General features: G+C 37.2%; 1 protein-coding gene across 11 annotated transcripts in view; it reads right to left on the reverse strand.

Moving 5' to 3' along the window:
- gab1 (GRB2 associated binding protein 1) overlaps positions 1–24522 on the reverse strand; it is a 64066-nt gene that overhangs the window by 33029 nt on the left and 6515 nt on the right. Inside the window, exon 1 of one of the 11 annotated variants that reach the window (XM_023333401.1) lies at positions 17867–18057. The exons of 7 other annotated variants lie outside the window; for them this stretch is intronic. The gene's annotated coding sequence lies outside the window, so the exon portion shown is untranslated. Of the gene's footprint in view, positions 1–3875; positions 3957–9011; positions 9198–10228; positions 10301–17866; positions 18058–24522 lie in introns of those variants that run through there. 3 more of the 11 variants (XM_023333402.1, XM_023333399.1, XM_023333400.1) reach the window with 3 other exon arrangements.

Genomic DNA, 24522 nt, shown 5'->3' on the forward strand with positions numbered 1-24522 from the left:
CTGAATTGTAATTCATAGGTTGGACAGCTTAATGCAGCATAAAAGGTCTTTATATGCACTAATGCCAACATGCAGTCATCACAGACTATTAAGCTACACAACTTCATCTTTAGTGGCCTTGTGACTAAATGACGAAATATGTCAGAAGCAGTAAGGAGTCATGACTCGAGTCACTGAAATAAGGAGGCGTGTTGGCTCTGTAACAAGAAATAAAACATGGTTTAACATGGCTTTCGTTTCCCAGTAAATGTTTTAAAAATCACTGCTGAATGCAGATCCTCTATCTCAGTGTTTCCCAACCCTGATCCTCAAGGCACATTGTCCTACATGTTTTAGAGGTTTCCCTGCTTTAATGTGCCTGATTCAACCGATTGCTGTTCAACAAACGCCTGTTAATCAGTCATCAATTGAAATCAGCTGGACTGAAGCAAGGAAATACCTAAAACATGTAGAGTGGTGTGCCTTGAGAACCAGGGTTGGGAACACTGCCCTATCTGGTGCTACTTTTCCAATGCTGTGCACAATTGCAAACCATTTAAATTGCTTTGAAGACAATAAAAAGCTAAATGATTCAGTTGCTCTGCAATTAATGTTTTACACAAAAAACTGAATATTTTTAGCAATCAGCTTGATTTCTTTATTTATAAATATTTTATACAAAAAATATTACACTAAAAATTAAGGCATCTAAAAATCCCCACATTCCTGCTCTGCATCACCATCGCAGTCACATGACCAAACAAATGCCACATGGCCAACCTCCTCAACCATTCCGTAAAAAGGCAAAAAAATTAGTTATTATTGTTGCCTGGTTTATATTGGACTGATATCAATATGTTAAAAATAACTAAAATTTACCAATACCGATGCTTATTCAGCCATATTGGGCATCCCTAGTTTTGGCTGATGCAGTTAGAGACCAGAATGCATGCATTTAGAGATGGAAGGTTATAGTTTTTATGCAGTTTATGAATGTGGAAAAATAATCAGATTTTTTCTTATTTAAATATTTGAATAGAAGCCCCATAAACTGCTCTACTTCCTGGCAAAAGGTTCCTGAAATGGAAAAACATTTTGGTCACACATGGTAAAAAGCAGAGAATGAGTGAGCCCTCAGTGGAAGGTTGAAAGTGAAAATTTACATTTAAATTAGAAATAAATTTGAAATTAACATTACGTTTTGAAACAATGGCAGCCATATTGCATTTTGAACCCAGGGCAACCAGGAGAGACTTCCAACTTCCTACAAATGAATTACAACTTCAGGGAACTTGTGTTGACTTTTGGCAGACACTGGGAACATGCAATTAGATACAAACTGAATGCACAAATATGCTGTTGTGGGTGTTTTAGTGCACCCTGGGATTTGTAGTTTTAGTAACAACTAATATCCATGTGGCAGGTATAACTCGGAGTGTGATTTCCTGGACCAGATAAAACTGCAGCAAGTTTTGGGTGCAACATTGTGTTCAATATCTAGTTTTCTAATATGCAAAAATGAATCAAAAATGAATAACTTCACACTGATCAATCCCAGAAGACATTAAAAGGTCAGAACAAAGGTCAGATGGCTTTCAACTCTTGGGTGTGAACAGATTATTTTTTCTACAAGAACTAACAGCACTAAGGAACTTCTTACGAGTACAAAGCACTATTTCCTACTAACGCAAATTTCATGAAAATTTAACCGATTTAAATGAAAGTAACCTTTTTTGAAGGGGGCTTGGTTTCATTTTTAACTTTTTCAAGATGTTTTTTGATGAACTGATACCTCTCTTCTCTTCAAAAACAAAGACCTGAATGTACATTTAAGATGTATCAGCATGAGACTGGCTGAGCCATCTGTCCCATCTGAGTGGGCTGTGGTTAAGTGACCTGCACCCCAGCTGTACTGACTCATCTTTGACTAGGACAGCTTCTCTGTTTGTTCGTCAGGAAAACACACACACACACACACACTGAGAACGAAGAGATTGGGTGCAATATGCGTGGGGTGAAGTTGATGCAGAGAAGGTCAAGATTTAGATGATAAAAAATATGTGTTACTCTTATCAGGCAAAAATAATCATACAGAATACATTAAGTTCAGAAATAAACAAGACTATGTGCTGTTTGGATGACAGGTCCTTTTATTTCTACAGCATTATGACACAGTGCTGTAAAACAGTATTTGCTTCCTCAAAGATTACTTCTGTTTTTTGTTACACTTGAATGTTTTACATCGTAATAAAAATGACGATGAAGATAAGCTGAGAAAAGACAAAAAACAGATTTTTAGCGATGCACCGATTGCAGTTTTCTGGCCAATCAGCAATCAGAAAAAGAAAAAAAAACGATTGCCGATTCAGTTAGATATTTTTTTGAATATATATAAAGATATAAAACGTACACCGTCAGCGGGGGTCGGCATTTATCTATGAATTGTTGTGAATAATTTCTTATGATATGAATCTTGATTTATTGTTGTCTTAATAAATTCCAATTAACAATAGAAAGAAAAAAGCAAAACTGACAGATCAGTGTTATTTTTAATATTTTCTCTGATCTGCAAGAGTGCCAATAAGTAACTCTGGCCACTGTTTTGCCACATTACAATGTTGTCCTGAGAACTTTTACCATTTAAGACAAAAACAGACTGTTGGTTTACTGCTCTAACCACCGGGCTTAGCAAGTTATTCTGGGGGGAAATCATGTATACAAACAAATAATGGTTCTTATACGCATGCTTCAGCAGAAAGATTATGCTATAGCAACAGTAAAGCAGCAATAATCCACCATTTTACTTGATATACAGTAAAATAAGAAAATACCTTCTACATAAGTTTGACATTTTAAGATATTCGACTAAATACCAAAATATTACATAATTCTATTTGCTGATGCAGAAGGCTGCAAAAAATGATTTTACACAAATATGGTGAAAACTAATTTTTAAGTCTATTTTCATTCAATTCAGCTCAACTTGAGGTTCCTGAGCCAGAACTGTAGAAAGGCTGTTTTAAGAGAGGCTTTGGAACGTCAGAGATTTTAGCACCCATGGCCTGTGTGACGAGGTCTGCAGTGAGGGAAGAAGGGGAAGGACAAAAGCTCCTCTATGTTTTGTGTCACAATTTGAATAAATCAGTCTTTGTTAGCAGGGCAGGATTGGGATTCTTGCTAAGTTGCTATTTTTACATCCATGAGCACAAGAGAAGGCGGTTAACGAACCATGAAGAACCATGGCCTTTGGCTAAGCAAGCAATGCGTCATCGAACACCTCCTGCTGGAAGCCAAAGGGATTTCCATAAAATATCTCCGTATCTTACACCAACATTTAGCAAGCAGAAAGCTAATGCTACCATCAGTCTGTGGCCTCAAGGTAAAAGCAAGATTATTCTGTTTGTGAAAAACATTTTTAAATTAATCCAAATCACAAAAACACACCAACTGAAGTTTGGAAGGCTAATTCTGATCCAGTTTTATACAATTTTTGTTTCTTTCTACACATTATAAGCAACAGTCATACAGCAAATAAAGGGTCATCACAATAACTTTATCTGCAATATTTAAACTGCAAACGGATGTATGGGATGCAATGTGTGTTGGTAATTATTCACGTGTTATAAAGTCATGCCCGCCAATCCAGATGATGGATGGATTCTCACTGCAATAGATACACTGCAAATAAACTCTTTCAATCTAAAAACCCTCTGCATGTGTTTTTCTTCAGAGTTTTTCTGTTAGCATTCATGGTAAACCGTCAACTTCAACTGCAAGAGTCATCATGTTACCTTAAAATTTACAATAAATCTTCAACTGTCAAGACAAAAGCAGCATTTAGAACATTATGCATGAAATAATTATTTTAAAGAGTGACTAAAGTACAACGAGCTCACCCTGTAAATGTCGTTCCCAGAGCAGTTGCTGTCTGTTTTGACGTAATTCAGCTATTGGCAGCGAGTAGGAGCGTGTGCTGTTTTGTTGTTGTTTGCGCCTTTTGGCTTTTATCAAGTGTTGCAGTGTGTTGTGGGTTCTGCAGTTCGTGACCTCTCCCACTTCTGACTTCCTGTTTAACGTAATCAGGGTCGGCCCAGACCCTCTGAGAGCCGCCAGAGCTAAATCATCAGGGTTGAGCCTCAGAAAGCGGCAGCTTAGACGTGGTAGAAGTCTATGTCAACCAGCAAGATGACAACGGATTCGTTCCAATGAAAACTGGCTTTCTTTCCTATTTGTTTTAATATTAAAGTCTTGGGATATTTTGAATTGCTTAAATTGCATTTTTAGACTCATTTGCCAGAAACAAAACTGTGGCAAAGCATTAGAGCGAATGGCAGACAGATGAAAACTGTTAATCTTTCAAATATCTAAGCTAACCAACACTTAAATCAGTTCCTTTATAAATACAAGCAAATCCCTTCTCTTGTATTTCTCCTTGTAATTTAGAGTCTGGCTTCTCTTTTCATTTCTTTTCCCTGCATCCATGATTCAGTTTCCTGTCCACACAGTCAATAGAAAGATGTCAGACACCCCAACATGAAAAGCTTTCAAAAAAGCTCTTCCTCTGCAACCCATCTCCCAAAGCTGCAGTCATAGATGTTCAAAGGAGGTCACTTAGGTCAAGAAGCAGCCATAACAAGAAGTGACAGTGCATGTTAAAAACTAATAGACCCAGACGGTGCAGATGGACAAAAATTCACTGGCCCTTCTTCTTCTGAGAGAGATCGGTCAGGACATATTAGCTTGAAGACAGTAAGTCCTCTGCCTTATCAATTTTGCAGGTGTTTGTGTGTCTAGTCAATTTGAAATGGGGTGTGACAGTGACCTCCTTTTTTCAGTAAATACTGATTATTCACCAGAAACAAAAACATACATTTAATAAAATAATACAAATAGAAAAACATGCTATCTCACTGTTTGGCTGCAGTGAGATTAAACTCACTAGTAAAGATAAATGACTTCTAAACGTTCAGTAAACTACTTACATTTTTTTCCATTCTGTCTAAGCAGACCTTCCCCACACTTACACTTTTCTCAGTGCAAAGACGAATGTGGTAAATTAACTTTTCATCATCCCGTTTTGCATGCAAGAACTATATAATCATATTTTTAATCTTATTGGAACAAGTTTTTATATCTCCCAAAAACAGAACTGCAGATGATAAATTCCCAGAATTAAGGCAAAACACAAATAATTTAGAAAGATTTGTTTATCTTAAGACAATTTTAGAAACCCAGGCAGCATTGGTGTGAGCTGGAATGAGTTTCTGTAGGCATAATAACCTACAGTGAAATTAGAATGATTTAAGGATATTACTAATTATTCAATAGTTTCAAACAAACTGGCTGTAAAGTTTTGCAGTTAGTACTGCAACACCATGCAAGAATATCTATATATTCCATTTAAGCTCTGAGCATTACAATGTTGGAAAATTAACTCTGTAAGAGTAATTACTTCCATTTGCTTTCTTAGTTTCCACAATCTTGTCGACATTTTCCGCTCACAGATATGTGGAGTCAGAAACTGTCTTAAAATTCGATTGATTTATGCAGGGATCGGTACCACAGTTAATGGAAGCAAATTGTAAGGAGGGTGTAAAGAAAACACACAATTAGATTAAATTACATCAATTTCGATTGCTGGACTTTTCCAATTCTGTCCAGAGCTAAATAAAACATTCCCAACAACCAAGTGGTATTCAATAACTAAGTACACAAGAATGAAATTATACAATTTAAGAAGAAACACAAAGTCCATGCCTAAACAGAGAGGCAAAAGAAAGCAGAGAAAAAAATAGAGTAAAAGAAGAGTAGTGCTAAAGATAGGACCACCCAGGCAAACAATCAGAAGTAACAACACTGTGTGCGCCTCCGTGTCCAACTAAAGCATCTTCCTAAGTATTACCACCAGAACCTTTAACTCCCAATTGGTTCTGAACATGTTAGTTATTATTTTTCCACAATGTAGCTGTGTTCCCAAATCGGTGTCAACCTCTTAATTTCATCCCTTTCTGGGAGAAAACAAGAACAAATCTTTGTTAAACTGGAACATCACATGGTCCCTTTGTGTGTAAGCAACCTTTCTCCCACACAGGTCAGAAGCACAGCTATTGAAGAGCTCAAGCCTTAATTTTCTCAGAAATGAAAGTTTGACATGCAGAATTTCACCTAAAATGGGCATCAACCTTTCTTACACCCCAATAAATTTGAATAGAAAAAGAAGCACCTTGCAGAGCCGAAAGATTTCTGATGAGAAATTGTGCATGCAACTGTAATAAGAAGACAAACAGAAAAAAACATGATAAATTAGCTTGTCCTAGCATTGTGAAACCACAAATCTAGTGCATCGGGATGTTAATGCCAGGACAACTGAGTTAAAATAGATCTAAAATAAAGAGCAATTGGGAGTTTAAATCTGGCTGTTTAAAAAGCTGATGGAGTAAAAAATAAATGGATGTAAATTCCAGTTAAAAAAAAAGAAACAAAATTAAACTAATGTGTACTGGTGATTTTTGGCACTATAAAATATCAGGGAGTATTGCAGTTTTGTTTTAGAACTGCATTGCTCACGGTGGCAGCATGTTGGAGAAGTTCTGTTATGGTATTTCTGATTTATTCTTTTTGTAGACTTTTGTCCGCATATTTATTTGGACAATTTGCAAACATTGTAAAGATATTTACATTGAAAGCAATGTAAACATTCTAATTTAGAAGATATTTAAAAATCTCTTCTAAATTTGAGATTTAGAGAGTTTTTAAAGAGGGGCGACAAAAGCAAAATGAGGTGGATTAGCAGAGCTTGCAAACAACTCATGGCTTCGTCTAGGACATGTTACTGTGAAATATCGTCTCCGCAGATTAGTTGCAATACTGACTGCTACTGGAGATCCTTGCTGCCCACAGCACCACCATTTTGTCTTTTTCAATGTCTTTTGATTTTCTTTTGGGATAAATACCACAGAAGTAAATCAAACTGAGTGAAAAAAAGAACAGAGGTTTAAATTATACCCAGAGTTTGATGGTGGTGACATCATCAAAGTAGCACTTACAGCTACACCTACAGGTGTGATCATAAGGTTACCTATAGGACAGCTGTAAGAAGGATGAGATCATGTTTAAATGCATCTATCATCAAGAGCAAGCTCAGTGCAGAATCTTCTAATGGATGCTGAGTGAAACCTTGGATTAGTGGAGGGTTCTCATGTTGTGTCTCTGCTTACCCATCAATAAACACTTGCCTTGACAATCTTTGTCCTGAATTTACAGAAGTTGTGCGTAAATTAAAACAACATTTCTTTAAAAAATGATTATTTGTGTTACAGCAAATGGGATAAAAATCGCCACAGTTGAAATCCGCAGGCCAGCCTTTAAAAAAAACAGACACGAGTATCAGCTGGTAGAAGTCAGATCAGTGCATCTGTGCCAATGAGTCGAAGTGAAGAAGAACAACTACCAGTAAATCAAATGTCCTTTGGCGTGCAGTTTCATAGTGAATAGGTTACAAAAACCTCACAGTAATCACCAGATTTTGGTTTCTTCATTCAAATGTAGCTCATTACTTGGTAACGTTGCGTTCGGATGCACAGAACAAACAGAACACTGCTGCGTGAAGAAACTGAGCCAGCATAAGCTAAAAGGGGCCAAGCAGGGCAGTTGTTTTGTGCAGCTGGGGCATGTAGTTTAAAGGTAACATTTGTGCATTCCTGTGTGGCCAGAAATAAACTGGTTAACCAACATCTGTTGTAGACACTGTAAAAAATATGCAAGAGTACGCCCACTCTTGTTAAGAGAGGTTATTGGAGGCTTTGAAGCTGCAGGGTTTCTGAAGACAAATTTTCAACAGATATACTCGCATAGAAAACACCTGATATAGTTAGAAATATCACCGTTTACTACGTTCATACTGTATCTGTTCATGACATACAGACAAAGTGCAGTGTTGTGTAAATGTATTCACCCCCTTAGAGATTCCTTCTGCTTATGATTTTGTGTTTCACTTAAATGTTTCAAATCAGACAAAGACAAAGAAAGAGATTATTTCATTTATTAAGGAGGAAAAACTATCCAAACCTACATGACTGAATAAAAATAAGTAAATTCCCTTATGTCACCAGTGAACCTATCTCATGTTGTCAGACAGGTTCTATTCAACCTATTTCTTGATTTGAAAATATTGGCAGTAATCAGGCGTATTAAGAACAGGCTGGATAATTTCTCTTTTCTTTTGACAATGGAACATTATGTATTCACTAAGGTTTGAGAGAGATTAAAATCTGTTTTGATTTGAAAGACCAAACTGTGACAAAAAAGACAAGGTAACACTTTATTTGTTATGAAACTGACATGACACTTCGCACTAAAGTGACATTGTTTGCAAAATCATGTAAATTTGGGACTTTTAATGCAACTTTTAAAGCAACTTTGCATTAAAACTCATTATTTACCGAATGCCACTTCATGACAACAGTCAGACATTCATAAAGACTCCTTCATGTTCATGACGGGTGTTATGTCATATTTATGACAGTGTCATATCAGTCTTATGCACACGCCATCAAATAAAGTGTTACCAAAGATAAAGCAGAAGAAATAGTATTTTTTCACAGCAGTGCATGAACCCAAGCCAGTTTCTACTCTTTTCCTTTTACAATCTTTTCTTCCCTTTCTCAGTTTACCATTTCAGTTACTCAGCTTTCATGTGCAGCTGTAAAATTCTCACCAGCCTAAGTTTACTCTGAAGCCCAGTCCTACAAAAATACAACCTCCATGAGTCATGCAGCCATCTTTCTTCTGCTCATTATGTAAATGATTAACAGGTGATAATCTCTAGGCTTTCACAGGTGACCTATAATTAGACAGCTCTGATTATCCAAAGTATTTCCCATTAAGACCACAATGTAAATTTTACACCAACTCACAAGGTGGCTGGGATCTGTCATAACACAAGCAAGCACAAACAATATTGTCTAAAAATTTTTTTAAATGAAATTAACAACAACACAACAAAAATTAATAAATCAAATATTGTTGTTTACCAGATACTTCTGTAGAAAGCATCAGATTATTCAGATATTTCCTGCTGAGGTCCTACGGTCTCTCCTTAGTCAGCACAGCTCAAGACAACATTGTTGTTGTGTGAAAGCCGCAGACATAAACGGGGCACCAACTCTTCCTTGTGGTGTGAGAACAGAAACCGTCATCATACTGTATCGCTGATAAGTTTCAGACAGCCAGTCTGACGCAGAGATGGATATTAAGAGGAAATATGTGGGGAAGGAGTAACAGATGAGTGCACAAGAAAGAGACGAGCCAATCAGTAGCACCGCGGCTGGTTAAACCAGCCTCACTACACAGATTCCCGGTGAAGCATTAACTTCAATGGAGCAGGTTTAAATATTAACATCCCATCGTGTATGACTGAAGGAGCACAGAAGCACCTCGGGTTACCTATAACATCTGAAACTGAACTGGTTCACCGCGTTCCTTTGCCTTTTAAACCATAACCAAACCAACAATCCCTCAACCAGAGGTTTCAACCAACTTGGTGCTTAATTATAAACACATAAAAAAGAAGAGAAAAACACACACAAAGCAAAATAACATCCCTGAGTGGAAGTTTCCACTTTGTTAGCGCTTTTTATCTTCCTGGTCATCTGTTCCCGACACGCATTCTGTGCAAAAAGGTTTCCTGTTTTGCCTCTTTTTGTCACCGTCGTGTTGGGGGGGTTTGTCAGGTTCTAAGTTTAGAAGCTCTGCTAACATTCAACAGTTACCTGGATCTATCCGGTATAGGTCTGCTGACAGTACACTGCAAAAAAGCGGGAATTGGGTTAAGATCTCAAATCAGACAGAAAACTTTGCATGTGGTCAAAAACCCTGACCTGTTGGTTTGTTATTGTTATGAAGCACAGGTCCAAACCCTTCATTTATACTAAAGGTAGCTGTAATATCGTATTCTTGGTAAAAGACATATCAATTCTAAACTACAGTAACCAAATCTTTTGTAGAACTTTTTCTACAAATGCAATGATCAAAGCGCCTTTTCTTGTCGAGAGAAATAACATCACCATTCTGTACTGGCATCCCGACAAAGCTGTTTGTAGAAACCTTAAAACTTATTTTTAAAATGCAGTATCTCTCCTCAAAAGGAGTTGCTCCACTGACGATGGTCACAAAATTATTTTTTAAATTGTGATTTTTACTTAAACTAATAACCAGCTTACATTTGAGCAATATGTAGATATTCTTTTACCTGATTCTGAAGAGTCCAAGCGTGGCTCGGCTAAAAGCAGAGCAGAAAAACAAGCAAAGAAACCAAGTTGCTGACCAGTCACTGTTGTCCAGTTGCTCTGACCACTTTCCTGCCTTCTCCACTGACTCTCCCCCTCCTCCTCCTGTTCTCCAAAGTCTGCAACACCCAGCTCCAATAACCCATGACCCACAGGAAGTAGACACAATGGACTGAAAATAACACATCACCTCCCCTGGCAACAAATGCCCACCACCCCCTGAAACACACGGCCCTCTGCAATACAGAACACCTTGGAGAGGCCGGCTTAAGATAGGTGAGAAGAACCAAAAATATCTCCCCCTGCTCAACAGGCGGTTCCGCATGCCAAAGCGGGTTTTGTCCCACTGTCAGTTCATAGTTTGCTTAAATCTTTCTGCAATTTTCAGGACAATTTTTAAAGACCATAAAATGTACATCTTAAAATTGACATTTGTGTTAATTTGACATTATTTTTAAGTTTAAGAGCTAAATAGATTTTTGGAAAATAGGTCAACTTAAAAACAATGTGTTTGACTTTACAGATGTGTTTCTTTTGACTGGAAGCAATAATAATGTTTTGGCAACTTCTGATGGAGAATTTGTAAAGGAAGCTAAAGATTAGGGTGATTGAAATGAGGCCTTCCAGTCTCAAAAACTGGAGCTCATCATCAAAGATCGATCATCAAACAGGAAAAAAGCTGATAAGCCAAATCTGCCAAGGGTATGAATAGTTTTGGGTGTAACTTTATTCACTTTACTTAACAGCTTAAAATACTTAGCAATTAAAATTAAATATAAGTGTCGGTTTACCTTGTTTTGTTGTTTGAGGTAATTGCTTTAGTATAGTAGAGTAAACCAAACTTTGAAATTTGACCTTTTCACCTCTGACCCTCTCCTTTCCTACAGAACCTAAACGATCTGTTAGAAATCATTATTATATTGTCATTATTAATAGGAAAAATTACAAGAAAGTCTACAAATTACAGCACTTTTTTCTGACATTCCAAGCTATTGCATCATTTTCTTTATACAACTGCCTATTTTACTAGATGAGACACCAAATATACCTCAATATGCATTAATACGTCTTGGCACTACTACATAAGTAAATATCTAGTATTGCTCATCTCCACAGTTGGGAGAACAGCCAATCAGCAACAAGGACAATGAATGGAGCTCCTCAATTGGCTCCTTTGCAAGCACCAGCCAATGGCATGTCAAGGTATTCCCAAGCTGCATTTTCTTTCAGATACTTTAGATAACCTCTATGAAAGAAGTCTGCAAACAGGCAAATTTTCCACAAATATTCTGAGTAATGTTCCTCAGAAGAAAAATAATCTGCCAATACCAAACTACAAATATAAAGAGGTTCATTGTAGATCATGCAACAAGAATGTTATGATTTCTGATGTCGAACCAAACTACAATCAGCCTGATTCAAAATCTGATTTCTGTAGTGAGTTTGCAGGAAAATCTAAATGTTGCGTGAGAAATTATTTTTCTGTTTACTGCCCTGAATCATGAGCTTTACCACTTTGTTACGAGATAACACCTTACCCAACATGCAGAACAAACGAAGCACATTTTACAAAGCATCACATATTCTAGTCTTCTAAATTTAATTTGCTAGGCCCTGCAGGGAAACCTCACACGTTTAAATTAATCTGAAATAGTTCATAAATAATAATAAAAACAAATAGTATAAGTATTCAGTGATGAATGCATATGCTTTTGTTCCAGTTCACAATATACAGATCCAAAGTGGTCCTCTCTGCTTTCTGCAGGCGTGGATCACTGCATAGTGAGAAGGATGACTCTACAGTCAGGCGTAAAAACCATCTGCGGGAGAGTGTGGGTGCATGTGTGTTAATGTGTGAATGCGCTGCTTACTTGTTACAGTATGTTAATATTCTTTTCTCTCTGATCAACCCACAGAAAGAGTGTTTTTCTTACAGCGTTGTACCGTCTTGGGCTTCACTGCAGGTGCATCAAACCCTATCATGGTCCATGAAGTGAGCAACAGCAGTCTAATCCAATCACTCCAATGAAAATTATTCAAAATCACATTAAGTGGCCACTGAGAGGTTGCTTCGGACATGATCTGATTAGCAGCTCTCTTGCAAGAGTCAGTCCATGAGGAAATGGCTTGAGATACTGAGCATATAATAAGGAAATGGACTCTGATAACATATCTGTGCAGCAATAAAAAAGTGGTGCCTGGCTGCTCAGCAAAAGATCAGCCTTCAGTAGCTTTCAGGTTCCTTGCAACATGATGTGGATTGACAATATTCAAAAAGGAGGGCTGGAATTTTACTGCATTAATTTAGATTAATTATGAATATTTTGATGTGTTAAACATTTTCACTGACTTAGTCACTTTTTTTGTTCTTCAATATGCAAAAGTCCCACCCGGAACCTTTGTATTCACATGTTTCCGGTACCCCCATAAATCTGATGCAGAAACTACATCCGCAAACAGTGAAGGACAACAAAGCCGCTCCCTCTTGGCCCATTGGGATTTAATCTTTCACAGCTCCTCCTCAGGGATGCAGTTTCTGAGCTTCTGCCTCACTGAGCAACCATCCCTAACTCAGCTCCTTCAGACTAGCCAGCAGCAATTAGCAAACATCTGGTGGAACTGCACGTCTTCTGAGCTCATTATACGAGCTACTTCTCAGTAAAATGCTGGTAAAATGTTATTTGAAATACATAGCATGTTTGTAACAACTGAAGTTTTAATTGTGATTTAAAATTGTACTATGTGCCTGTAAAATACATAATACGGCCTTTAGATATATTTGTTGTTGAGCTCTTTTGTGTATCTATTCAAAAAATTTCAATTCCAAAAAATGTTTTGGAATCGAATATGTTAATTTTATCAATACATGGTTTTCAATTAAAATGCAGTTAATTAATTACAGATACTGCAATTAAGTCGGTTGAAAATTTTAATACAATAGAATGGCTTAAATCAAAGCATAATGTCTAAATGACCTAGTCAAAGTCCCAGCCTAAATCTGAATGAGAAGATTTAAAAACTTCTGTTTGTAGATGCTCGTCATCTAAACTGACTGACTTTAAGCTATAAGAAGTTTCAGTCTGTAAATGTGCAAAGCCAATGTACAGCTGTACAATTTTTCATTCTACTTTCAAAATAATGTCAAGTTGTTAAGTCATTTAAAATTTCAATTTAAAAAACTTCTGGTGCTTTAAAATGATCAAAGATTGCAGAAGTGTGATTGCTTTTGCAGGGCCCTGCAGTTGTTCTCCTGTGTAAATGATTCTTCAACAAAGCTTCCAGTCGTGCTGCTGTATGTCCCATGCTAGGTGTTGTGTCTTAAGAGCAGAGCTGCCTGCATGCCTGGGCTTGTCTCCCGGCCAAATTAAGCGGCACGCCTCCATTTAAAACCAGTCCCTTGAAACTGGCGCACACCTCCACTCTCTGGTGTCGCATTCAGATGATACTGCTTCACTTTCAGCTGAGAGTGAGTGTGTGTAGTGTCAACACATGCCTTGGAAGTCATGCCCTGCATATGCGCTCCTGAGTTGTTTCACCGTACGCTGATTCACAGCCACTGAGGAACTTGTGGAATTTCTCAAACGTATCACAAGCAGAAAGGAATGCTGAATTGTTTCTGCAGCTAAACTATTACTTCACATTGTCCCTACATCATGTCCTTACTTCTCAACTGGCTTCTGTGGGTGTGTGCCTGCACACCTGTGGATTCTGATGGCCCCATTTCTTAAAATAAATGTTAATTTACTCCCGTTTAAGTCTACATATTAACATAAAAAAATATTAAAATGTGATTTTCTTTGCAGATTTTTTCCATCTTTTTATAGGTCCATTGCAGCAAGGTGTGTAGGATTATACTCACAATACAAGATTTAAAGGTTTTTGAGAAAATCAAGAAACTTGATTTTTGATTCCATGCGTTTAGTTTGGAATATTAAAAGTCTGGCTTCATTAATAAATACAGCAGTTTTGATCATTTTATCAAAACGTGGTGCTCCTTGCGTGAAATAAAAGAACTTAAAATGGATAATTTTGCATTTCCACAACCAGAACCAAAATCTCAAACCGTAAGCTGCATCTTAAAGAGAACATGTTCATTCCCTGTAAAAACATTTTAAATTATAAAATATAATACAGCTATATAAACCCTGAATACACTGCATTTATAAAACTAGCAAGGTGATATTTATTGCTTTTATTTTCAATATTTATATGTGCAGACGTGGAATGTTGTATCAGTTGTTTCATTTTTACCACTAATCTAACTTAATTAGGCCTCACTGTCATTAAAAAGTTTCTATAAATGCAACATAATTTACTCCATCTTATGGCCTCTATCTCAGTGTTTCCCATCCCTGGTCCTCAAAGCTCACTGTCCTACATGTTTTAGAGGTTTCCCTGCTTTAATGTGCCTGATTCAACTGAATGCAGTTCAACAAACGCCTGTTAATCAGTCATCAATTGAAATCAGCTGGACTAAAGCAAGGAAATACCTAAAACATGCAGGGCAGTGAGCCTTGAGGACCAGGGTTGGGAAACACTGCTCTAGGGCACATAAACATTTTTAAAAACTACATAGAAAAGAAAATGTATTTATTGGTAGATGAAGACAGTTTTCTCTCAGGTGTTTCGGTAAACTTAAACATGCAGAATAAATCTTTCATGCATTGTTTTCATATTTTCCGTCTTTCATCTTGATTTTACTGAAAATCTGATCAAATACAAACTATTAATCAGGATGTCTTCTGGTTTGATTGTTTCTTTGACAAAAGATAAAAACAGAGCGTCTCTCTGGCTAATGCGTTAGAAAAACATTATGATTCCTCTCTGACTATAACTGATGGGAGCTGATGCTGAAAATCATTCCCAGACTCAATGTTCTCAATTAGGCTTTTTCATACAGTGCTCTATTCAATCAGCACACTCTGAGGACGGTTTGTACGTACAGATGGCAGCCTACAAAGAGCCATGGGAACTAAAGCTGTGCTACAGATAAAAGAATCTCAGCTGACATCAAGACATGTTCCTCCCTGAAACAAAGTTTATTACATTCCCACAGTTTTTCCTATTGCATTTCCATCTATGTATCTAGCAGGTCACGCTTTGTTCCTCCACAACCTTGACATTTTCATACAGAACCTTTTTTTCTTTCCCTTTGGTCACATGCACTTGCCAAAGCTACATCCTTAAAATGCAACACATTCCTCTGGCATGGCAGACTAGGCTCACATGATCACAAGGTTCCTTCACTGCTGACAAGGCAAACTCGCACAATCTTCCTTCAAGTCATTTAGGAGCTATGCATAACCTGGAGCATAAAGGACAAAGAAGTTAAATATTTTTGTCAAAGCAATTTTCCTTTATTATGTAGAAATAAACTAAAAGCCACCAGTCATTCTGGCAGACTAGGCAACAAAAACCCAAATGAACTTCAAACACTACCAAAATCCCGTCATAATGTACTTATAGCCGTCAGTTATTAAAATTATGACATATTCAATTGGGCTTAATTTTCATCCAGTTTAATTAGTATTCAACAAGCTGAACAGAGGCCACATTAAGCTGTAACACATCAAGCGGATGAATATAAGTAACTTTTTCCCCACTATGACAAAAACAAAAACACTATGGCCCCAGTAACTACATACAACAATTAAATTAAACACTTGCACTTGAATTATGAACAACTCACCTGCTGTGGCCTGAACGTGCAAACTCACAACTTCGTCCTGGCCTGCATGAGGAAGACCATACAGACCAAACTGCGCACCTGCTTGTGTGTAATCAAATATCTCAGGGTTTTGATGTTGATCTAGAGAATAAGTCTGTGCTTTGCTGTCACACTGGACACTGGAATTACAAGCAATGCGTCAGGCAAAGTTTTTTAATCATATTTTTGCAATTTAAAAGATGAGAGGTCAGCAAGACTTTCTGAACGAGGGAGTCTCCTGATACCATAAGCACTTCAGAGGTTCAGAAGGAGAAAATCCCACAGCATGCTCCTTCTGCACCAGATATACTTCAAGGGATACACCATAATATGCATAAACACGTTCAGTGGGAAACATCTTGGCACTACTGCAGAATATTCCAGGTCTTTATCTTTGCTCTTGGAGGGACAGTCAATCAGTGCCAAGGAAAATTAATGTTACTCCTGGATTGGCTGCTTTGCAAACCTCAACCAATAGACAATCAAGAAGGTTTGCATCTAGGTATTTTAGCTTTGCAGGCTGCATATCAATATGTTATATAGAGAAACCTGTGAATAGGAGAATTTTCTGCAAATATTTAGGAGTTATATTCCACAAAGAAACCTGTAAATATGCCATCACGCATAGGTTGCAAATATTATGACGATATCAGTTGCAGAGTATGCCTACTTTTTCTTTCCCCTTTTTCACCTGTGGTTCCATCACTCTGTGACCTTTAGCATTTTGGATGATGTAAATTGTGTTCCCTGGGAGCATCTGGTCCAAAGGGCTAAATATATATTGGAATATAGTAGCTGACAATTATTGCACTCCAGTTTTTTACGATATGAATAGTGAACACACCGATATTGCAATACATGCAATATATTGTGAACCCTTATCTAAAGATACAACTAAAACCATCACAAGGAATCCCCAGTTACTCCATCAGTCATCTTTGCTGTCTGACAACCTACAAACCACTTGTACTCCAAAATATACTGAGAACAGAGAAGTTTGTTCTCTCTCCAAGGGCTGCTAGAACATGAACAGGGCACTTCAGACTTCAAGAATTAAATTTTCTTGGTAGTCCTCATAGGTTTTTCACACTGCAGCACACAACCTTTCCATTTCTCAGATAAAAACACTGAATATACCTCAAGAACTAGCTGTAAGAAGAGAAAACTTTTTTCTGTTCTTTTGGGTTATTTATTGGCCTTTAGTTTAGTGTTTAAAAGCTTCAAGTTTAATATGAGACAGGTTGGCCAAATTAGTTTCAGTATAGGCATGATGGGAGTTTCATTTATGTTTGTTCAGTTTTAGGAAATTTTACTAAGGGGTTTGTTCTTAGGAACAATTTGTTACCAAGTTAGAAAAATACAATATAATGACACAATAATTAATCAGCTTTCAGTTATGTTGACAGAAAAAAGGACGAGGATGACTTACAAATGTGTGATACTGGTAATATTGCATTAGTGCAATAATAGTTTGAAAAAACTCCCAGCTGTCAAACTGACTGGTAGTTTTAGCAAAATAAAACCAAAATAAATTATATCACAACCTTGACCTCTTCTAAAAATTAATGTGATAGTTTGTAAGTTTTTATCCAGCCAGTGAGTTTGTAGAGTTTTAATAATAAAGAATACAATCTTTCAAAATTGCCTATTATCTTCTTGCTTCGTTTACCACCTGTAACCTAATCCACTCATCAAAATGCCTCATAACTCCCTTCAATACTTCAAACATCTGAAATGCAACACAGTAAAGGAACCACATTTTGCTATAAATCTTCACCTGGTTAATTAAGTTTAGTCCTTTGAGATCAGAAGAAGAAAAAAAAATAGAGAAAGAGCGGTGTTTCATAAATTCACCGAACAGCGTTTCAATGTCAAATAAAGAAATCTAACCCACCTTTGAGTCTTACCACAAGTGACTCCTCACAGTCCCATTTGTTGAATGTTATGGAAAAATTAAGGAAGGTATTCCAGTTTTCCAGGACATGTCAAGAAAAAGAGCAAAACATAGGAAGCGGCGGACATGTGAAAGTTCCTTGGAATGCCGGCAAAAAGAAAGAGAGGTCCTCACAGCTTCCAGTCAGTCCCCAAAATGATTCGTCTCAGAGAGCAGGGGTCTCTGCTGCATCTCTTTGCTTTTCTCAGTGTGGGGGTGAGTGTGTGTGTGTGTGTGTGTGTGTGTGTGTGTGTGTGTGTGTGTGTGTGTGTGTGTGTGTGTGTGTGTGTGTGTGTACATGTCCTCTGGCTGATGGCCAGGACAAAGATATCTCACTGAGCCATAGTAGCTCTAATGCAATAAGGGACTGTGGCCAAAACATGACCAGAACCTCTTCTCTTTATCAGCCTGTTTCTTTCATCTTAGTATTGGGCCTTTCAAAGCAAAAAGACATATTAAAAAAAAACAAAAAGAGAAACAAATGGCTGTTAGACGGGAATGAATCTCATTTTACCGAAAACTGTCTGCGTCACGATTACTTGGGAAATAACGCAAGATGGTAACAATATTTCACAGCTAGTCGTAATATAGACACCCCCGAAATCCCCGGCCAGGTTGGGATAAACATGGACATGTACTGACGCTCACAGCAGAGCAGGTGAAGAGGGGCAAAAAGTACCATGACAGCAGTGGGCTATATTAAGGGGCTGTGGGCATAGCAGCTAGGGTCAGATCACATAGTACTACATGACAAGAATGCCTGCTGTGTGTGTGGGGGGTGTGTGTGTGTTTAAATTGAGAGGTGACCTGATAAATGTGGATATAGGTACCTCACAAAAAATGTTATATCATGAAAAAGTTAAATGTTTTTCGTCATTTCAGAAAGTGAAACTCAATTTGTTACCCATAGTAGGGGTGGGCAATATGGACTTACGATATTTTGTGGACCATTGTAATAAAAGTAACAATAAAAATTGCTTCTTTTTTAAGTAACTGTATGGCTCTGACTGCATCACAGCATTTATAGCCCCACAAACACAAATATATTCCCATTTTCAATAGTCTTCGCTACATAAAGTGTGATTTATATCACTAAGCGGCACACCGCAACAAAATTTAACCATATTTTCAATCTTATTAATATTTATTGATCCTCTTGTTGAACACTGGAGAAAATAGTGAAATTGACAATCCTGACAAGTTTGGGGGAATTTTAAGAATTAATTGGAATTTATCATGACAAGGATAAATCAAATTCTTATTATAAGAAATTTAGCATGATAAATGATACATTAATAAATATACACCCCTAACGGACTTCAATATTTCAAGCCTTTATTTCTTGTCATTTTGAATATTAGACTTACAGATAATAGGAACCTAAAGTTCGGTCCGTCGCAAATTTCTACATTCAATGGCAGCCTAATGCAACTAATTGGTCATTTTTCCATTTTAAACCCAACTGCAATATTTACAGTGGAAATAATATTTGTTTGTTTTTTTTATGTATTTTAACCAAACAAATAACATATTAAGGACTCATTTAAAAACCTTGAGGAAACACCATGATACTGCAAAGTTGTACTATTTTAGCCCAACAGGAATCTCATTTCAGTTCATGCTGAAATATATCTTCAGATAATCGTCTAATTATTTAGCTTTGTTTTTGTTACACTTGCAATAATTCTATCCTATTTCTAAACGACTTGTGCTTAAAAATCAAAACACGTGTTCTGGATTTAACCGCCGTCTCTGTGTTCAGAGTTCAGACAGCCTCCTGTTGGGAAGTAAAAAGATTTTCAATCTGGAAGAACTGGTCCACCCATAAGTCTTTGTTGAAACTCCTGAATGACCACAAACAAGCTCTTCTGCCTGAGAGGAATGAGGAGAAAACCTTCAGTAATACGTTACATAGGTGAGACATTCAAGGAGCATGCAACTCTTCCGTGAGTCAGTAATAACTGACACTTTTTTGTTTCCCGCTTGTAAAATGGCTTCAGGTAAAATAGCTTGGATGCCTACAAGAAAAGGCTTAAAATAAGCCACTTACATTGCATCATGAGAATTAAACTACTTGTTGGAGCATGTGATCACTGCAAAACAAAATCTTGAGACCATTTTCAAGTACAATAATGGTACTAGCATAACAATGGAAGTACGCCCTTCCAGAGAGCAATAAACTTATTTAACACTGGCACTGGAAGGCATTTTAAATGTAGAAAATAAACAAAACAACCAAAAAAAAAAGTCTTTGGTAGAATGATATGAAATAAACAAGTGAAAATTATCTAGCACGTTTTATTTTATCAAGTGATTAAATGATTTATTGCTTATTGTGACAGGCTTGATCTGAGTACACTTGAAATAGGACAAAACTAATTTACAAGTAACTTTTTGTGACGATATAAGTGCTTGTTTTAAGTCAATAATTTTTTAAAATATAAAAAGTACTAATTCCACTGGCAGATTATTTCACCTGCAAGATTTTTTTCACGCTATAGGTGAAAAATATCTGCCAGTGGAACTAGTACTTTTTATAAATATTCAAAAGTAACAAAAGTATATCTGTCTGAAAAATTACTTGTATGTTAGTGTTGTCTTTTTTCAAGTGTATTACGATATTTGCACTAGGAACTAGACCAAAAATACTTGGTAAGATTTTATGTTTTTGCACTGATGGAGGTAAATGTTGAAAAAAAATGTATTCTGCAAAACCCCTACAGTGAACAGAAGACCACAAAGGCAGAACTAATATAAGTGAAGGAGTAAGGGACCCTTCCTCTTTCTCTCTCCCTCTCTTCACTCGCCATCTGGTAGCCATCAGCGGCTCACACAGGAAGGGGCGGCCATGCCTTTCTGGGGCGCCAGGGAGCGGCTCCTCTTCCCTCTTGGTGTTAAAAGAATCAACAATTGCCAGAGGATTGCAATGCAGAGCAGCGCAGGGCAGGGCAGCGAAGTCCGGCCCATCGCAGCCTAAACTAAAACAGTCGGCGGCGGCAATGAGGGACCAGGCACTCACAACCCTGCAGCCCAGCAAAGAGCAGCACAGAGCAGCCTCACATTCCTGCCGCCTCAGTCTGCCAAGAAGCACTGGGAAGGGAGAGAACAGAGAGCTGTTCTCTGCAGGCCGCCTCATGGTGCTGCATTGAGAAGCACTCATCTCTTTTGTCCCCGTTGCTTTTTGTTTGCACCTTCTATAGTTATTAATTGCAGTCCTGGCAGAGTCATCGGTTATTTCCATGCAATTATTTACTATTAATCTACACTGCATGAATCAGTTAAAAGAATGTTATTACAGATCTGACAAGTGATTATTTTACATTTCTGAAATAACATGGATGCCAATCTGATGGCAGGTCTTGCAGCGCGGTTAGTGCCCACCATCTTTGGCCATCTGTGTTCTCATACTGGTCCTGTTTTAAGTCTACAACTACACTCTGGAAATAGAAAGCACTCTTATGACACACACTATTTTTACTTCTTGTGTCATTAGTTGACAAGCTGGAACATGAAATAAGCTGAACCCTGCATGAAACCTTTGATCACATTAGTTCACAGTATGAGAGAATAATCCAGAGCAGTGAAACAGGAAAAAAAAAAACGCTGAACGTTGCAGAGCAGTTCTTAGTTTCTGCTTTTAATTATACCTGCACTTGAAACTGTTCAACTTGGCAAAGTACCAAATACTGGTGGAGAGAGGAATTATTTTAGATGGTAACTGATTTCTAATAAAAGAGAAGGCTAAAGTCAGCTAGCCAAACATCCAGATGCAAAGGAACACTGCAGCGGCAGCACTGTACACAGCTTTGTGGACTTGCCACACGGGACTGTAAACAGCTGCACCAGGAAGCAGAGTCAACTGTTCACAAACATCCCAAAGTTAACCTTTACCTTCCAGTTCACTACATCACTAATCCACTAGCAAACAAATTCCAACACAAGAAGCCCACAATACCTTGGTTATAAGAGAAATTGGGCATAATTAAAACTAAAACTTCAGTTTAATCAGCAAAATTTATCTTGGCAGCTTGATTTTTTTTTTTTTACATATAAAATAATCACACTCTGAAACTTCAGGTTCAAGATGTAAAATGTCTAAATTGAGCTGCCAAATAGATTAGATGTAAACAAATATATTAGAATAAATGATTTAAGTCACAGTTTTTCAAAGTCCTCAGAAACTTGGAGAGATGAGGAAAAGAAAAGTAAAAATAAAATGTTTAATCATAAATTTTCAATTGGAACGTTATAAAAAAATTTTTATTTAGTTATTTATTGTAAAATATAAGTTAAATGGGCAGTAACACGGATTTTCCAGGCATATAGTTGCATTTTATAGCACAATCAAGTAATTGTTAAGTACAATTAAGTAACGTTAAGTTGTTTTAAAATTGCTATATATAGCAAATATGACTAATTTAGAAATTGGGCCTCTGTCTCTTTAAAAACTTCTGCCCTTTCTGAAACTCCGTCTTTAGGACGTGATCACAACATCGCACCTCTATTAACCCTATAACAATGTCTTTACCACCTTTTCACTCAGAAATTGTTTGTATAATGAGCTCAGCAATTCCACTAGGTGTTTGCTAATTGCTGCTGGATAGTCTGAAGGAGCTGAGAGGCTAAGTCACATGGGAGGGGTGAACATATGGAAAAGTTTTTGACGGCTAAAAAGACAGAAGAAACGGTCTGGGATCTATGCTCTGGAGGACATCGTCAAGAAAATCCTAAGAACTGATGACCAACTAAACTTAGAAGGTATGAGGCAACATTTACGCTAAACAAATGTAATAATTATTCAATAGTGAATAAAAGAAAATAAAAGAGGGGAAAAAAACATTCTAAAAGTCAATGTTTCTTTACTTATTTTGTAGCACTGTCTGTTGGTTTGAAAAGCGGTTTCTGACGAGAAGCTAATGAAACATTGAAACCGTGATTCATGCTCTGTGGATGCTTTGTTCAGCAGGAACTTTGAAATTAGTCAGAGTTGATGGTAAGATTGAGTTAAATACAGGACAATCCTGGGAGCCAACCTGTTGGAGGCTTTAAACTGGGGTGGAGGTTCACCTTCCTGCAGGACAACAATCCCAAACATACAGCCACAGAATCTGTGTAAAAACGCAAGGAGTGTCATTTGTAAATGTTTTCCATGCAATCTGGGTGGGCTTGGGCTATTTGGTAATTCAGTGTGCAGATGAGCTCAGCTGGTGGAAATTTAGCACAAAAGACCTGCAGCTCTGACTGCAGTGAATGGTTGTTTTAAAAAGTATTGAGTCAGAGAGGCTCTGCTTCTTAAAACAATCTCTCTCTGACCGATTTTCTAACCAATAAGGCCAAACAGATCTAAAGAGGAGTGGCAAAAGCAAGTGAGGTGGATTAGCAGTGCTCGCCAACAACTGCTGGAATATTGTCTTGGTTGCCAGGAAATTGAGCTGTTAACATGACATAACCATGAGATGGTCAGATAGCAACAATCTTCAGTGAGAGGCTTTTTTAGATTCATGCAAAACTGACTGCTACTTAAGATTCTTAGATAATACGAGCTACTGTACTTATAACAACATTTATTTTCTTTTTGGGATAAATATTGAACTGAATTTATGTGGTTTTTAGGAGTATTTAAGTAGAGGCATCTGAATATAGCAGTAAGCCACATTTTTCTGATTTGTTCTTTTCTTCATGATTATGCATAAATTTGCGTTTCTCAAAAATGCAACAAAGTTTGTGGCTAATGCAAAATGCGGAAGGGTGCAAATACTTTTTGTAGAATATAGCTATGAATACAAAATCAAATGCAACCTACTATTAGATGAACATAAACAGTTTTATTTAATTTCACAAAGCAAAAGTGCAAAAATGTCTTGCAATGCAATTTTAGAAACAGATCCTTCTGAGTTGACTTTTATCAAATTTAAGCTGTGATTAGCGAACCACTAATGTGATTATGTGCAACTCTTGTCTTGCAAAATATAAGCAAACCTGGGTGTTATTATTCAGTAGCCATGTTTCGCTGCAGTTACCCTGCAACAAAAGACTGCTTTGACACCCTTCTATGTGCTACCGCTTCTCCTGAGGGCTTTCTCAAATTGAGTGCTTTGTTTTCAAGGGTTTGTTTGTCTTTCTGAGGCAATGACATGATTTCTGGCTTATTCCACTATAAATATCCAAACAAAAATGCAGACGCGCCACAAACATGTTGACTTTTGTCCAAAGAGCACGTCAGGACAGACAAAGCTTTGTAGTTGGAGAAAACAGACATTCTACTAATGCAGCTTTCAGAAATTTTTGTATTATCTTTAAAATTTCTTCTAAAAATCAAGTGTACAACTTCACCTTCACATTCTCACCTTTGAACTGGTTTGGTTACCAGTGTGGTTGCTGTGAAACTGATCCACACACACAGGTATAACACAGTGACAATAGCCTGTTGTCAGGGATAAAAGTGGACTGTGGAAACAGCAGAACTAATATCAATTTTTAATGGTCATTTGTTTGTAATGGATATTAAATTATTAATGGCATGTGCAATCCATTTTCAAGCTGTGGCAGATCACAGCAGCAATTTGAAAACAGAGTGCTGCCCACAATCCCGAGGACACTGTGCAATAATATTACCT

This window comes from Xiphophorus maculatus, chromosome 5, assembly GCF_002775205.1.
Source record: "Xiphophorus maculatus strain JP 163 A chromosome 5, X_maculatus-5.0-male, whole genome shotgun sequence".
Taxonomy (NCBI): Eukaryota; Metazoa; Chordata; class Actinopteri; order Cyprinodontiformes; family Poeciliidae; genus Xiphophorus; species Xiphophorus maculatus.